Raw genomic sequence first — 12,827 nt, forward strand, 5'->3', positions numbered from 1 at the left:
CAGTGATGAGGAGGAAGCGGAGGAAGAAGACATTCACACCAGGGACTCAGTCATCCAGCAATATTTCCAGTGAGACACAGGTGAGAATACATTTCTGCCTACTACAAGTACTTTTACACTTCTACCTCTCTCCTGTCTGTCGATTTCACCCAGTGTATGGTCACTGAGTTGACACTTTCCCTTACGGTTTCACAGGTGTGGGTCCCACTGAGTGTCATCTGCTTAGATTCCTCATGGACTAGAGCTGTGTGACAACGGTATGTTGACATTAGTATTTCCTGGAAATTTTGTCACTGTAATAGCAAATACACTATTTCGAAATGACAGACAGACTCCAGATCTTTTGGTGTTTTAGGTGTGTTTATTTACCTAAAAATTATTGGAGGGGGAAGTTAAATGGTGAGGGGTGATGGCGGAGGAGTGTCCATGGCAGAGTCCAGTCTATTTGTCTCACAGGTGCATTGCCCATTTGGGCATAGGAAGTGGAGCTGGGGCAGTTCAAATATGGGCAGGGTGACAAAGTGGGACAGTGGGTTGACAATCAGGGTGGTCTCATTTCTTGGCGGGGGTCTTGGCATCGTGCTCTGTCTTGTTCCTGGATCTCAGGGACCGCTTGCGGGGTGGTTCTCCATCTGCAGGGGGTGGGGTGCTGGTGTGGTGGTCCTGTGGCGGTGCCTCCTGTCCACTAGCGCCGGCGGAGGTGGTGGGCAGTTCATCGTCCAGGCTAGTGTCAGGGGCCCCTTGGAATGCCACAGTGTTCCTCCTGGTGTTGAGTATTTCCTTCAGCACCCCTACGATGGTGCCCAGGGCAGAGCTTATGGTTCTGAGTTCTTCCCTGAACCCCAAATACTGTTCCTCCTGCATGCGCTGGATCTCCTGAAACTTGGCCAGGACCGTTGCCATCGTCTCCTGGGAGTGGTGGTATGCTCCCATGATGGAGGAGAGGGCCTCGTGGAGAGTGGGTTCCCTGGGCCTGTCCGCCCCCTGTCGCACAGCAGCCCTCCCAGTTCCCCTGTGTTCCTGGGCCTCCGTCCCCTGGACCGTGTGCCCACTACCACTGCCCCCAGGTCCCTGTTGTTGTTGGGGTGTGGGTTAGCCTGGGTTCCCTGTAGGTATGGGCCCGCTGGGTGGGTGCTGTGCTGGTGTTACCAGAGGGTGGAAGGTCTGTGGTGGCCTGTGCCTGTGTGAGGGGAACCGACTGTCCTGAGGCCCACGATGGCCCGGGCTGGTCATCTAGATCCAGGTGGACAGAGCTGCTGTCATCACTGTGGGCCTCTTCTGTGGGTGGGGTGGAGATGTCTGGACCCTCCTGTCTGGTGACGTTGGGTAGTGGTCCTGCAGGGGTGGAAAAGCATGATTATTGCATCTGTGTGTGTCATGGTGTGCAATGGGTGGGTGACCGTGTACCTCAGTGCTGGCATTCCTGTGTGGGGGCTTGTGTGATGATGGTTTATGGGGTTGTATGGGTATGTGCAGTGGGCATGCTTTAGTGATGGGTGTCCATGCTTTGTTTTTGCATGCAGGGCTTGGTGTTGGGATCGGTGGGTTGTGATAGTGGGACATTTGTGAGGAGTAGCAGTGCTGGGGGTGAGGGTGGGGGTATGTGCTGGCATGCAGGTAGGGTGGGGGATGTAATAGTTAAGATATTTCTTACCAGAGTCCATTCCTCCACGGACTCCTGCGAGGCCCTCAGGATGCAGAATCTCCAAGACCTGCTCCTCCCATGTTGTTAGTTGTGGGGGAGAAGGTGGGGGTCCGCCGCCAGTCCGCTGGACCGCCTGGTGGTGTCTTGAGACCACGGAATGCACCTTCCCCCGTAGGTCGTTCCACCTCTTCCTGATGTCGTCCCGATTTCTTGGGTGTTGTCCCACTGCGTTGACCCTGTCGACTGTTCTTCGCCATAGCTCCATCTTCCTTGCAATTGAGGTGTGCTGCACCTGTGCTCCAAATAGCTTTGGCTCTACCCCAACGATTTCCTCCACCATGACCCTGAGCTCGTCCTCCGAGAACCTGGGGTGTCTTTGCCGTGCCATGGGGTGGTGTGGGTGATGTGTGGGGTGGGGTGTGTGGTGATAAGTGTGGTGATATGTAGTCGTGTGTGGTGTTTTGTGCGTGGAAGTTGTGTGGGTGATGGTGTTGTGTGCCTGTGGATGCTGTTGTTCTTGCTGGTGCTCTCGATCTGGCCTTCTTTCTGAATTTTTTGTTGTAGGGGTTTGTGGGTGATGTGGGTGTGTGTTTTATATAGTATTGGGTGTGTGGGAGTGGTGTGTGTATGTGTATCAGGTGTGTGTATTTGGAATTGTCCAAAGTGGCGGTGTTTTGTAGAAGTGTGTGTATTTTGAGCTTGGCGGTGTGTACCGCCAATGGAATACTGCGGATGAAAGACCGCCGCGTGGATTCGTGTGTCGTGATAGTATAGGCGTATTTCTGTAGGCGTGACGGTGTCGGTTTTGTTTTCGCCAGTTTATCACTGACCTTTGGTGTGGCGGAGTTGTGTGGGTGTCTGAATTTTGTCGGATTCCGAAATGTGGGTCATAATAGCTGTGGCGGAAATCTGCGGGCGGGACGGTGTGTTGGCGGTCTTATGCACAGCGGTAAGCGGCTTTTACCGCCAATGTTGTAATGACCCCTACATGTTCTATTTCCTTTAGGAGAGGGGTGTTACACCCTTTCCCATTGGAAATAGGTGTTACAGGCATGGGAGGGGTATCCTCCCACAGCCTCTCGAAATGCTTTGAAGGGCACAAACGTGCCCTCCTTGCCTAATCCAGTCTACACCGGTTCAGGGACCCCCAGTCCCTGCTCTGGCAAGAAACTGGACAAAGGAAAGGGTAGTGACCACTCCCCTGTCCATCACCACCCCAGGCGTGGTACCCAGACCTTCTCCAGAGTGTCCCTGGTGTTAGCCATCTTGGATTCCAAGGTGTGTGGACTCTCTGGGAGCCTCTGAGTGGCCAGTGCCAGAAGGTGACATCAGAGACCCCTCCTGATAGGTGCATACCTGGGTAGGTAGCCAATCATCCTCAGGGCTATTTAGGGTCTCTCCTCTGGGTGTTTCCTCAGATTCGGTTTGCAAGATTCCTCCAGGATTCCTCTGCATCCTCTGCTTCAGCTTCTGACCGTCGGATCAACTGCAGACTGCTCCAGGAACCGCTGTAACTGCAACAAACTATCCAGGAAGGCTCCTGGACCTGCAAATTCAGCTCCAGACAGCAACTGCAACAATTTCCAAGGTGTGCACGCTCTGAGGACTGCCTGTCTTCAGATCCAGGAATCCATCGTAGGTTGCTTGCAGTCTTGCTTGGTTCCTGCATAATTCTTCATCACGACTTGTAGTGTGTTCTGAGGAAACTTGCTGTACTTTACTCCTGCTTTCCTGTGCTCTGGGGTGGGGTACTTTACTTACCTTTGGTGTTTTCTTACACTCCCAGCGCCCCTCTACACATTACACTTGCCCAGTGGAAATTAGACATTCGCATTCCATTATTTTAGTATATTGTTTGTATTGCCCCTGTTGCCTATTGCAATCTATTGTATTTTTTACTGTTTGCACTATTCTCTCACTGTTTACTTACCTGATTTTGGTTACTGGTGTATATATTGTGTATAATACTTACTTCCAGTAGGAGCATTGCCTCTAAGATATTTTTGGCTTTGTGTCACTAAAATAAAGTACCTTTATTTTAGGTAACACTGAGTAGTGTCTTTTATTGTGTATAAGTACTGTGTGACTATAGTGGTATTTCAAGAGCTTTGCATGTCTCCTAGTTCAGCATTGGCTGCTCTGCTACAGCTACCCTTAGACAGCCTAAGCTGGTAGACACTGCCTACATTTCACTAATAAAGGATAACTAGCCTTTGCATAAGGTGTAAGTACCTTAGGTACCCACTACAAACCAGGCCAGCCTCCTACACCTATACTGCCAGCCCCACTCCGCTAATGTCATTGTTTTTTTTATGCTAGCCCACCCTTTGCACCGCTTGCACCATTCCATAAATATGGCGCCCGGCTGGTGCTCAGCAATGGCGCAAGCCGCTGCTAAACCTTTTGGTGCAAAACTGCGTTGGTGCAGTTTTGCATCAAAAATGATAAATATGCCCCTTACTTCTTTGTCTAATGAAAGGTCTGGTCAATCAGAAAGTGTTTCAATATAATTCCCAGTAAACAGAGAACCAGTTAATTCATGCCTTTAGAAAACTAAGCAGAGCCTTATCTGTGGCACAGTGACTAAAAACTCTTGTTGTCATTCTGCAGTTTAAGGGTTTAAGGGTTCATGGGCTGCTTTTCCCACGGCTCTTTGCCCAATTAAAGGTCAGTTTAATCACATATTGAATGATGAATTTGAGATTTCTCTTATTATTAGCCTATAGAAATATTGGGCCAGATGTAGCAACTTAAAAATTTGCGAGGTGCAAAGTGCGAGTCCATGCTACTCGCAATTTGCACCTCGCAAATTGGTATGCAGTACGGTGTCTCAGGCACCGACTGCAACTCGCTATGGGGTCGCAATGACCCACCTCATGAATATTCATGAGGTGGGTCGCAAATTGCGGCCCCATAGCGAGTATAGGCACTCGCAAACATGGAGGCCTGCTGTCGTCAGCAGACCTCCATGTTCGTGACTGCTTTCAATAAAGCAGTTTTTTTTTTTTTAAAGTGTAGCCCGTTTTCCTTAAAGGAAAACGAGCTGCACTTAAAAAAAAAACCGAAACCTTTAGTTTCGGTATTTTTTCAGGGCAGGGAGTGGTCACTTGGACCACTCCCTGCCCTGAAAAAATATTTTTGGGTCCATTCACAAAGTGGAAGGGGTCCCATGGGGACCCCTTCCAATTTGCGAGTGGGTTACCATCCACTTGAAGTGGATGGTAACTGCGATACCATTTGCGACCGCGTACGCGGTCGCAAATGGTATTGCATACCACTCAGACTCGCAAATAGGAAGGGAACACCCCTTCCTATTTGCGAGTCTGAAATGCATATTGCGAGTCGGTACCGACTCGCAATATGCATTTCTGCATAGGGAAGCGCGTTTAGCGAGTCGCAAACGGCAATTTTTGCCGTTTGCGACTCGCTAAACGTTTCCAACATCTGGCCCATTGTGTGGAAATAACCCCTGGAACAATAATAGTGGTGACTCATATTAGGTGGATGCATTATCCCCACTATCAGTTAGTTTAACAGATATCCTATCTCACCCAGTGGCCTGTGTCCCCCATTAATCTTTTGCGTTTGTGTACGGCTGTAGCTTCAGCTTTAATCCATGTAGATAGTTCTATTTTTCAATGTGGCAATTGGGGAGCAACATTGGATTTCCACACTATGGCTATTTGCTCTTTTGCCAGTGCTTTGGCGAGATCAGAACTTCATCAATCTATTTTATTTCCCTTCTCAGCATCAGGCCTAGTAAGCAGGTTCTATGGTTGTTTTGCCTGAAACACATTTGGTGAACTCCAATATTTCTGAACAGCAAGATGATATGAAGGGCAAGTCCTTATAGTGTGCGTTAAATTGGAGCTTTTGGGCTGGCATATTGGGTAAGTGCTTTGAACTGTTATACATAATGTGTATACATATCGAGGTCTTAAGTAAGTGCAGTGTGAAATGTTATAGAGAATCATTCCTGGATACTCTGCATATACATTGATCACTTTTAGCCATTCTTCTTCTGCAATTTGTCTTTCAGATCTTCTTTGCATTCCATTCTCAATGCTTCCAAATCTCTTTTTTGTATTCTTTAATGTCACCCTAAATGGGAAGGGTATGCACAGTAGTGGGTCCAGTGCACACTGTGTCACTGAAATCAAGTGATACATGGCTGATGAGCCTTAACTAGGATATAACCAGTCCTGGGTTGCTTGACTTCCAGTTCAGAGAGTACCTGGCCTGGGTGTTCAGGCTGGACTGTTGTCATTGGAACAGGGTCAAGACTGATTGGCATATGGCTGGGTCCAAACTGAGATGGCAAGATGTGCAAAATACCAATGGATTGGGTGAAATCATAAGTAATTACTGAGATTAATTCAAGCATTTCATCCATCACTTTTTTGTATACTTTAATGTGCCCTATATGAGACTAGTACTCCCAGACCTTGGTCGCGTGCACACTTTGCCACTGGAATCAAGATATACCTGGCTGATGAATCCGAACTAGGGTGCTTGTAGGTTGCTTGTATTCCAGTTCAAGGAGGACCTGGCCAGGAGGTTTGGGCTGGACTTTTCCCAATGGAGCAGGGCCAAGACTGGCTTGCATGTGGCTGGGTCTAATTTAAAGGAGCATGATGTGCAAAATAATGATGGATTGGGCTGCGGCCTGAGTAATTGTCAGCGAGACTGGATCCTCGGGGTTTGCACCTGTTCCCAATATGTCCACCTATTGGCAGCTCCAAATTCTACTAGCTATTATAGCACAGAGTTAAAGAATGGCAAAGTGGGGGATGGAGTTTAGGTTGGGAACAGCGGGGAAGGAGACCTGTGGAAGCAAAAGTTTAAGAACACAATAGCAAGATCATTCACATTAATCTTCATGAACTTTGTTTTAATTCTTTATGCTCTAATAACATGAGAGATCAAGAACTTTTCAATAACGTGACCTTTTTATAATCATCTACTCTGAACATAGAACTCTCTCAAGTTAATCCTTAGAATAGCAATTATGTCACAACAAGTCAATGAGTACATTTGTTCTCAAAGAATTAACTGCTATACGATTCATGAATGATACTGTAAAATAGGCAAACTGACTAAACTCGTTTTATCTAGAAAGATCACACTCTGTTTGATCTAAGTTTTATGATTCAATTACCCAGAAATTATTGAGCACTTTGTTGCCAGACTGCGCATTAAAACTCAAGTACCTAGAATGATCATGCAATCTGCCGATCTGAACATCAAGGGTTAATTGCCAAGAATGAATTGCACCCACAGTTGCCTATTCAACCATCAAGATTCAAATGCCTTGAAATGATTGCGTTCTCTGCTGATCCGAACTGCAAGGGTTAATTGCCAAGAATGAATCACGCTCACTGTAGCTGATTCAACCATCAAGATTCAAAAGCCTCGAAATGATCCCGCACTCTGCCGATCCGAACTGCAAAGGGTTAATTGCCAAGAATGAATCGCGCTCACTGTGGACGATTCAACCATCAAGATAAAAAAAAAAAGCCTCGAAATGATCGCACACTCTGCCGATCCGAACTGCAAGGGTTAAGTGCCAAGAATAAACCGCACACACTGTAAATCACAAAGCCAAAAAGTCAAATGTTTCTAGAAATTGGAGTTGAGGGCCTTCCCCGATCTCCGCCTTACTGCCCTGCTTGAAGATCAGCAAGATAATGAGGACAGGGCCAGGAAATGTCCAGGTAGGCCTCCGGAATAGGAGCCCTAGAAAATGCTGCTGCTCTGCACGGGGACCTCTGAATAGTGAGCACTTGGAGCTGGGCTGGGTTCCTTAAATAGACCCAAGCGCTGCCGACCTGCCACACCCAGCCACACCCAGCCAGGCTGCAGGAAAGGCTTGAAAAGGAACAATACATTGCAAACAGTATTAAAGAAATTTCAAGATAAATACCTGCAATGCAAAAAGTTAATATGCAATATCAGCACACAATGCATGAATTATTACATTGCATAAGGTTTGTCATTTTGCATTATGTTGCCCGTAGAGGGCACACTGTCCTGGTGTTGACAGAAATTGACAGTGTCTGAGATTGATTCAAGCATTCCACCCATCACTTTTTTGTATCCACATCAAGGCCCTCATTACAACATTGGTGGTAAATCCTGCTTACCGCCGTGCAGAAGACTGCCAACACACCGCTGCGGCGGCGGAAATCCGCTACAGCTATTACGACCCACTGCTCGGAATCTGCCAAAATTCAGACACCCACACAAGTCCGCCACACCAAAGGTCAGTGATAAACTGGCGATAACAAAACTGACACCATCACGCCAACAGGAATACGCCCACACTATCACGACCCACGAATCCACACGGCGGTCTTTCAACCGCGGTATTCCATTGGCGGTACACACCGCCGCACTCAAAATACACACACATTTAAAAAACACAACCACTTTGGACAAATCGAAATACACAGACCTGATACAGATACACACACCACTCCCACACACCCAATCCAATATAAAACACACACCCAAATCACCCACAAACCCTTACGACCAGAATTGCGAAAGAAGGCCAGCGAGAGACACCACCAGAAACAACACTAGCATCCACAGACACACATCATCACTCACACAACATCCACGTATCTCAGACAACACCCACACACACATCCCCTCACACATCACAACACACACCACCCCACACATCACCCACACCACATCATGGCACCACAACACCACCCCAGGTTCTCAGAGGAGGAGCTCAGGGTCATGGTGGACGAAATCATCCGGGTAGAGCCACAGTTATTAGGATCACAGGTGCAGCACACCTCCATTGCTAGGAAGATGGAGCTATGGCACAGAATCGTCGACAGGGTCAACGCAGTGGGACAGCATCCAAGCACTAGGGATGACATCAGGAAGAGGTGGAACGACCTACGGGGGAAGGTGCGTTCCGTGGTCTCAAGACACCAGATTGCAGTACAGAGGACTGGCGGTGGACCCCCACCTCCTCCCCCACAACTAAGAACATGGGAAGAGCAAGTCTTGGCAATACTGCATGCTGAGGGCCTCGCAGGAGTAGCAGGAGGAATGGACTCTGGTAAGTCAGATCCTAACTATTACATCCCCCACCCTACCTGCATGCCATCACATACCCCCACCCTCACACTCACCCCGTCACTCCAACACCTCACATATGTCCCACTATCACAAACCACCCATCCCAACACCAAGCCCTGCATGCAACACCAAATCATGGACACTCATCACCAAAGCATGTCCACTACAGATACCCACACAGACCCCAAATCAAATATCACACAAGGACCTAGACAAGAATGCAAGCACTGGAGTACAGGGTCACTCACCAATTGCACACAATGGCACACACAGATGCAATAATCATGCCTTTACACCCCTGCAGGACCCCTACTCAATGTCACCGGACAGGAGGTTCCAGACATGTCCACTCCCCCCACAGAAGAGGCCCACAGTGATGACAGCAGCTCTGTCCAACTGGATCAAGTTGACCAGCCCGGCCCATCTGGGACCTCGGGACAGTCGGTTCCCCTGACACTGGCACAAACCACCACAGAGCCTCCCCACTCAGGAAACACCAGCACAGCACCCACCCAGCGGGCCCATCCCTCTGTCCCCAGGACACATCAAGCAGCAGTTCGTCCACCACTACAGGGAAACCAGGCAAACCCACCACCCCAAGAAAATCAGGGACCTGGGGGCAGTGGCAGTGGGCACACAGTTCAGGGGACAGAGGCACAGGAAAACAGGGGAACTGGGAGGACTGTTATGCGACAGGGGGAGGAGAGGCCCTGGGAACCCACTCTCCACAAGGCCCTCTCCAACATCATGGGAGGGTACCATCATTCCCAGGAGACGATGGCAACGGTACTGGCCAAGTTTCAGGAGACCCAGTGGTTGCAGGAGGAACAATATCTGGGGATCATGGAGGAACTGAAGTCCATCAACACCACCCTGGTCACCATTGTCGGGGTGCTGCAGGACCTTGTTAACACCAGGAGGGACACTGTGGCACAACAAGGGGCCCCTGACACTAGCCTGGATGATGAACAGCCCACCACCTCTGCCGGCGCTAGTGGACAGAAGGCACCGCCACAGGACCACGACACCAGCACCCCTCCCCCTGCAGATGGAGAGCCACCCCGCAGACGGTCCCTGAGATCCAGGACCAAGACAGAGAACATTGCCAAGACCCCAGCCAGGAAATGAGACCCCCCTGAATGTCATCCTTCTGTCCCACTTTGTCACCCTGTCCATCCTTAAACTGCCCTAGCTCCACTTCCTATGCCCCTTTGGACAATGCACCTGTGAAACAAATAGACTGGACTCTGCCATGGACATTCCTCCACCATCACCCCTGATCATTTTACAACCCCCTCCTCATATTTGCACAAAAATAAACACACATCAGTCACAAAACAATCTGGAGTCAGTCTGTGCTTTCACAAATGTGTATTTACAATAACTATGGAATATAGCAATGTAAATTTTATTGTCAACATACCGATGTAACACAGCTCTAGTCCATGAGAAAATATAGCAGAGGTCACACAGTGGGACCCACATCTGTGAAATGGAAAGCCAAAGTGACAAGTCAGGGTCCATACACTGGGTGAAAGTGACAGACTTATGATAGTTCAAACAATAGTATGAGATGTGTGAGGCAGTGATATCTTCTTACCTGTGTCTCACTGGAAGTATTGCTGGATAACGTTGTTTCTGTTGTCGATATCCTCTTCTTCTGCCTCCTCTTCTTCACTGTGCACAGGCTCCACAGCTGCCACAAGCCCTCCAGCTGGACCATCCTCCTGCAGAAAAGGCACCTGCCGTCGCAAAGCCAGGTTGTGCAGCATACAGCAGGCCACGATGATCTGGCACACCTTCTTTGGTGAGTAGTAGAGAGAAGCACCTGTCATATGGAGGCACCGGAACCTGGCCTTCTGGAGGCCGAAGGTTCTTTCTATAATCCTCCTAGTTCGCCCATGTGCCTCATTGTAGCGTTCCTCTGCCCTTGTCCTGGAATTTCTGACTGGGGTCGGTAGCCATGACAGGTTGGGGTACCCAGAGTCACCTGCAAAGGTCGAGGGACAACTGTTAGACACACACTAACCCGTAGGGACAACCCCAGACCCAGACAACTATTCACAGGGTATAGGTTCCTTGTCCTCACCTATTAGCCACACACTGTGCCTCTGGAGTTGCCCCATCAAATAAGGGATGCTGCTATTCCTCAGAAAACTTGGGGGCATATTTATACTCTGTTTGCCCCGGAATTGCGTCGTTTTTTTTGACGCAATTCCGACGCAAAACAAACTCCATATTTATACTTTGGCGTTAGACGCGTCTGCGCCAAAGTCCATGGAGTTTGCGTAATTTTTTAGCGTGGACACCTACTTTTCGTTAATGAAATGCAAGGTAGGAGTTCCCGTCTAAAAAATTGACTCCCAGGCATGTGCGCCGTATTTACACTCCCGGGCAAAATTCACGCCCGGGAGTGGGCGGGTCAAAAAAAATGACGTCCGGCCGCTTTTGCGCCGTTTTTTAGCGCCTGGTCAGGGCAGGCGTTAAGGGAACTGTGGGCTCGGAAGGAGCCCAGAGGTGCCCTCCCAAGCCCCCAGGGACACCCCCTGCCACCCTTGCCCACCCCAGGAGGACACCCAAGGCTGGAGGGACCCATACCAGGGACATTAAGGTAAGTTCATGGTAAGTTTTTTTGTTTTTTTGTGCCATAGGGGGGCCTGATTTGTGCCCCCCTACATGCCACTATGCCCAATGACCATGCCCAGGGGACAGAAGTCCCCTGGGCATGGCCATTGGGCAAGGGGGCATGACTCCTGTCTTTGCTAAGACAGGAGTCATTTCAATGGGGGTTGGGAGTAAAAAAAAAATGGCGCAAATCGGGTTGAGGCAAAAATGTTGCCTCAGACTGACTTGCCCCATTTTTTGGCGCCCAAGCTCCATATCCCCCTACGCCGGCGCTGCCTGGTGTACGTCGGTTTTTTACACGCACACCAGGCAGCGCCTGCGGCTAACGCCGGCTAAAGTCATTGAATAAATACGGCGCCCGCATGGCGCTTCAGAATGGCGTTAGCCGGCGCTAATTTTTTTGACGCAAAACTGCGTTAGCGCAGTTTTGCGTCAAAAAGTATAAATATGGCCCTTGGTGTTCACATGGGAGATGTACTGGTCGGCCAAACACACCATCTGCACATTCATTGAATGGTAGCTCTTCCTGTTTCTGTACACCTGTTCACTCCTGCGGGGGGTACCAAGGCCACATGTGTCCTATCAGTGGCACCTATGATGTTGGGGATATGTCCCAGGGCATAGAAGTCAACTTTCACTGTAGGCAAATCCTCCACCTGATGGAAAAAGATGTAGCTGTGCGTGTGTTTCAGCAGGGCAGACAACACTTTGGACAACACGTTGGAGAATATTGGCTGGGACATCCCTGATGCAATGGCCACTGTTGTTTGAAAAGACCCACTTGCCAGGAAATGGAGTACTGACAGGACCTGCACTAGAGGAGGGATCCCTGTGGGATGGCGGATAGCTGACATCAGGTCTGGCTCCAACTGGGCACAGAGTTCATGGATTGTTACATGATCAAGTCTGTAGGTGACTATTACATGTCTCTCTTCCATTGTCGACAGGTCCACCAGCGGTCTGTACACTGGAGGATTCCGCCATCTCATCACCTGCCCCAGCGGACGTGCCCTATGGACGAGAACAGCGAGCAGCGAGTCAGTCAACACTGAGGTATCACAAATTGTCATTAGCACACGTTTATTAATCCGCAATGTGCCTCTTACTGTGTGTATGCAAGGCCTACATAGTTGTGACGCAGTTATTATTCTTGCCATGTGGCCCCCCTGAAATGGCGGCTGCCTGACCTGTAAGGTGAGACTGGGGAATATGAGGTAACTGCTCTGGCGTTTAACACCGTCGCGGTAGGCGGTCGAAGACCGCAGCGCAATCCTGCATTGATTAACATCGGACCCTATGGCTCCGAGGAGCCAATGATGATGTACGCCGGCGGTGACGGTACGCACCGCCGCGGACGTTACCACCATTTTCTATCTGTTCAATAACTCAATACCTGACCTTCAACAGGAGAGGACCTACACTGCAAGTGTTGCTGTGACCTCAGCAGTCTGGAAGC

Source organism: Pleurodeles waltl, chromosome 8, assembly GCF_031143425.1.
Source record: "Pleurodeles waltl isolate 20211129_DDA chromosome 8, aPleWal1.hap1.20221129, whole genome shotgun sequence".
Classification (NCBI taxonomy): Eukaryota; Metazoa; Chordata; class Amphibia; order Caudata; family Salamandridae; genus Pleurodeles; species Pleurodeles waltl.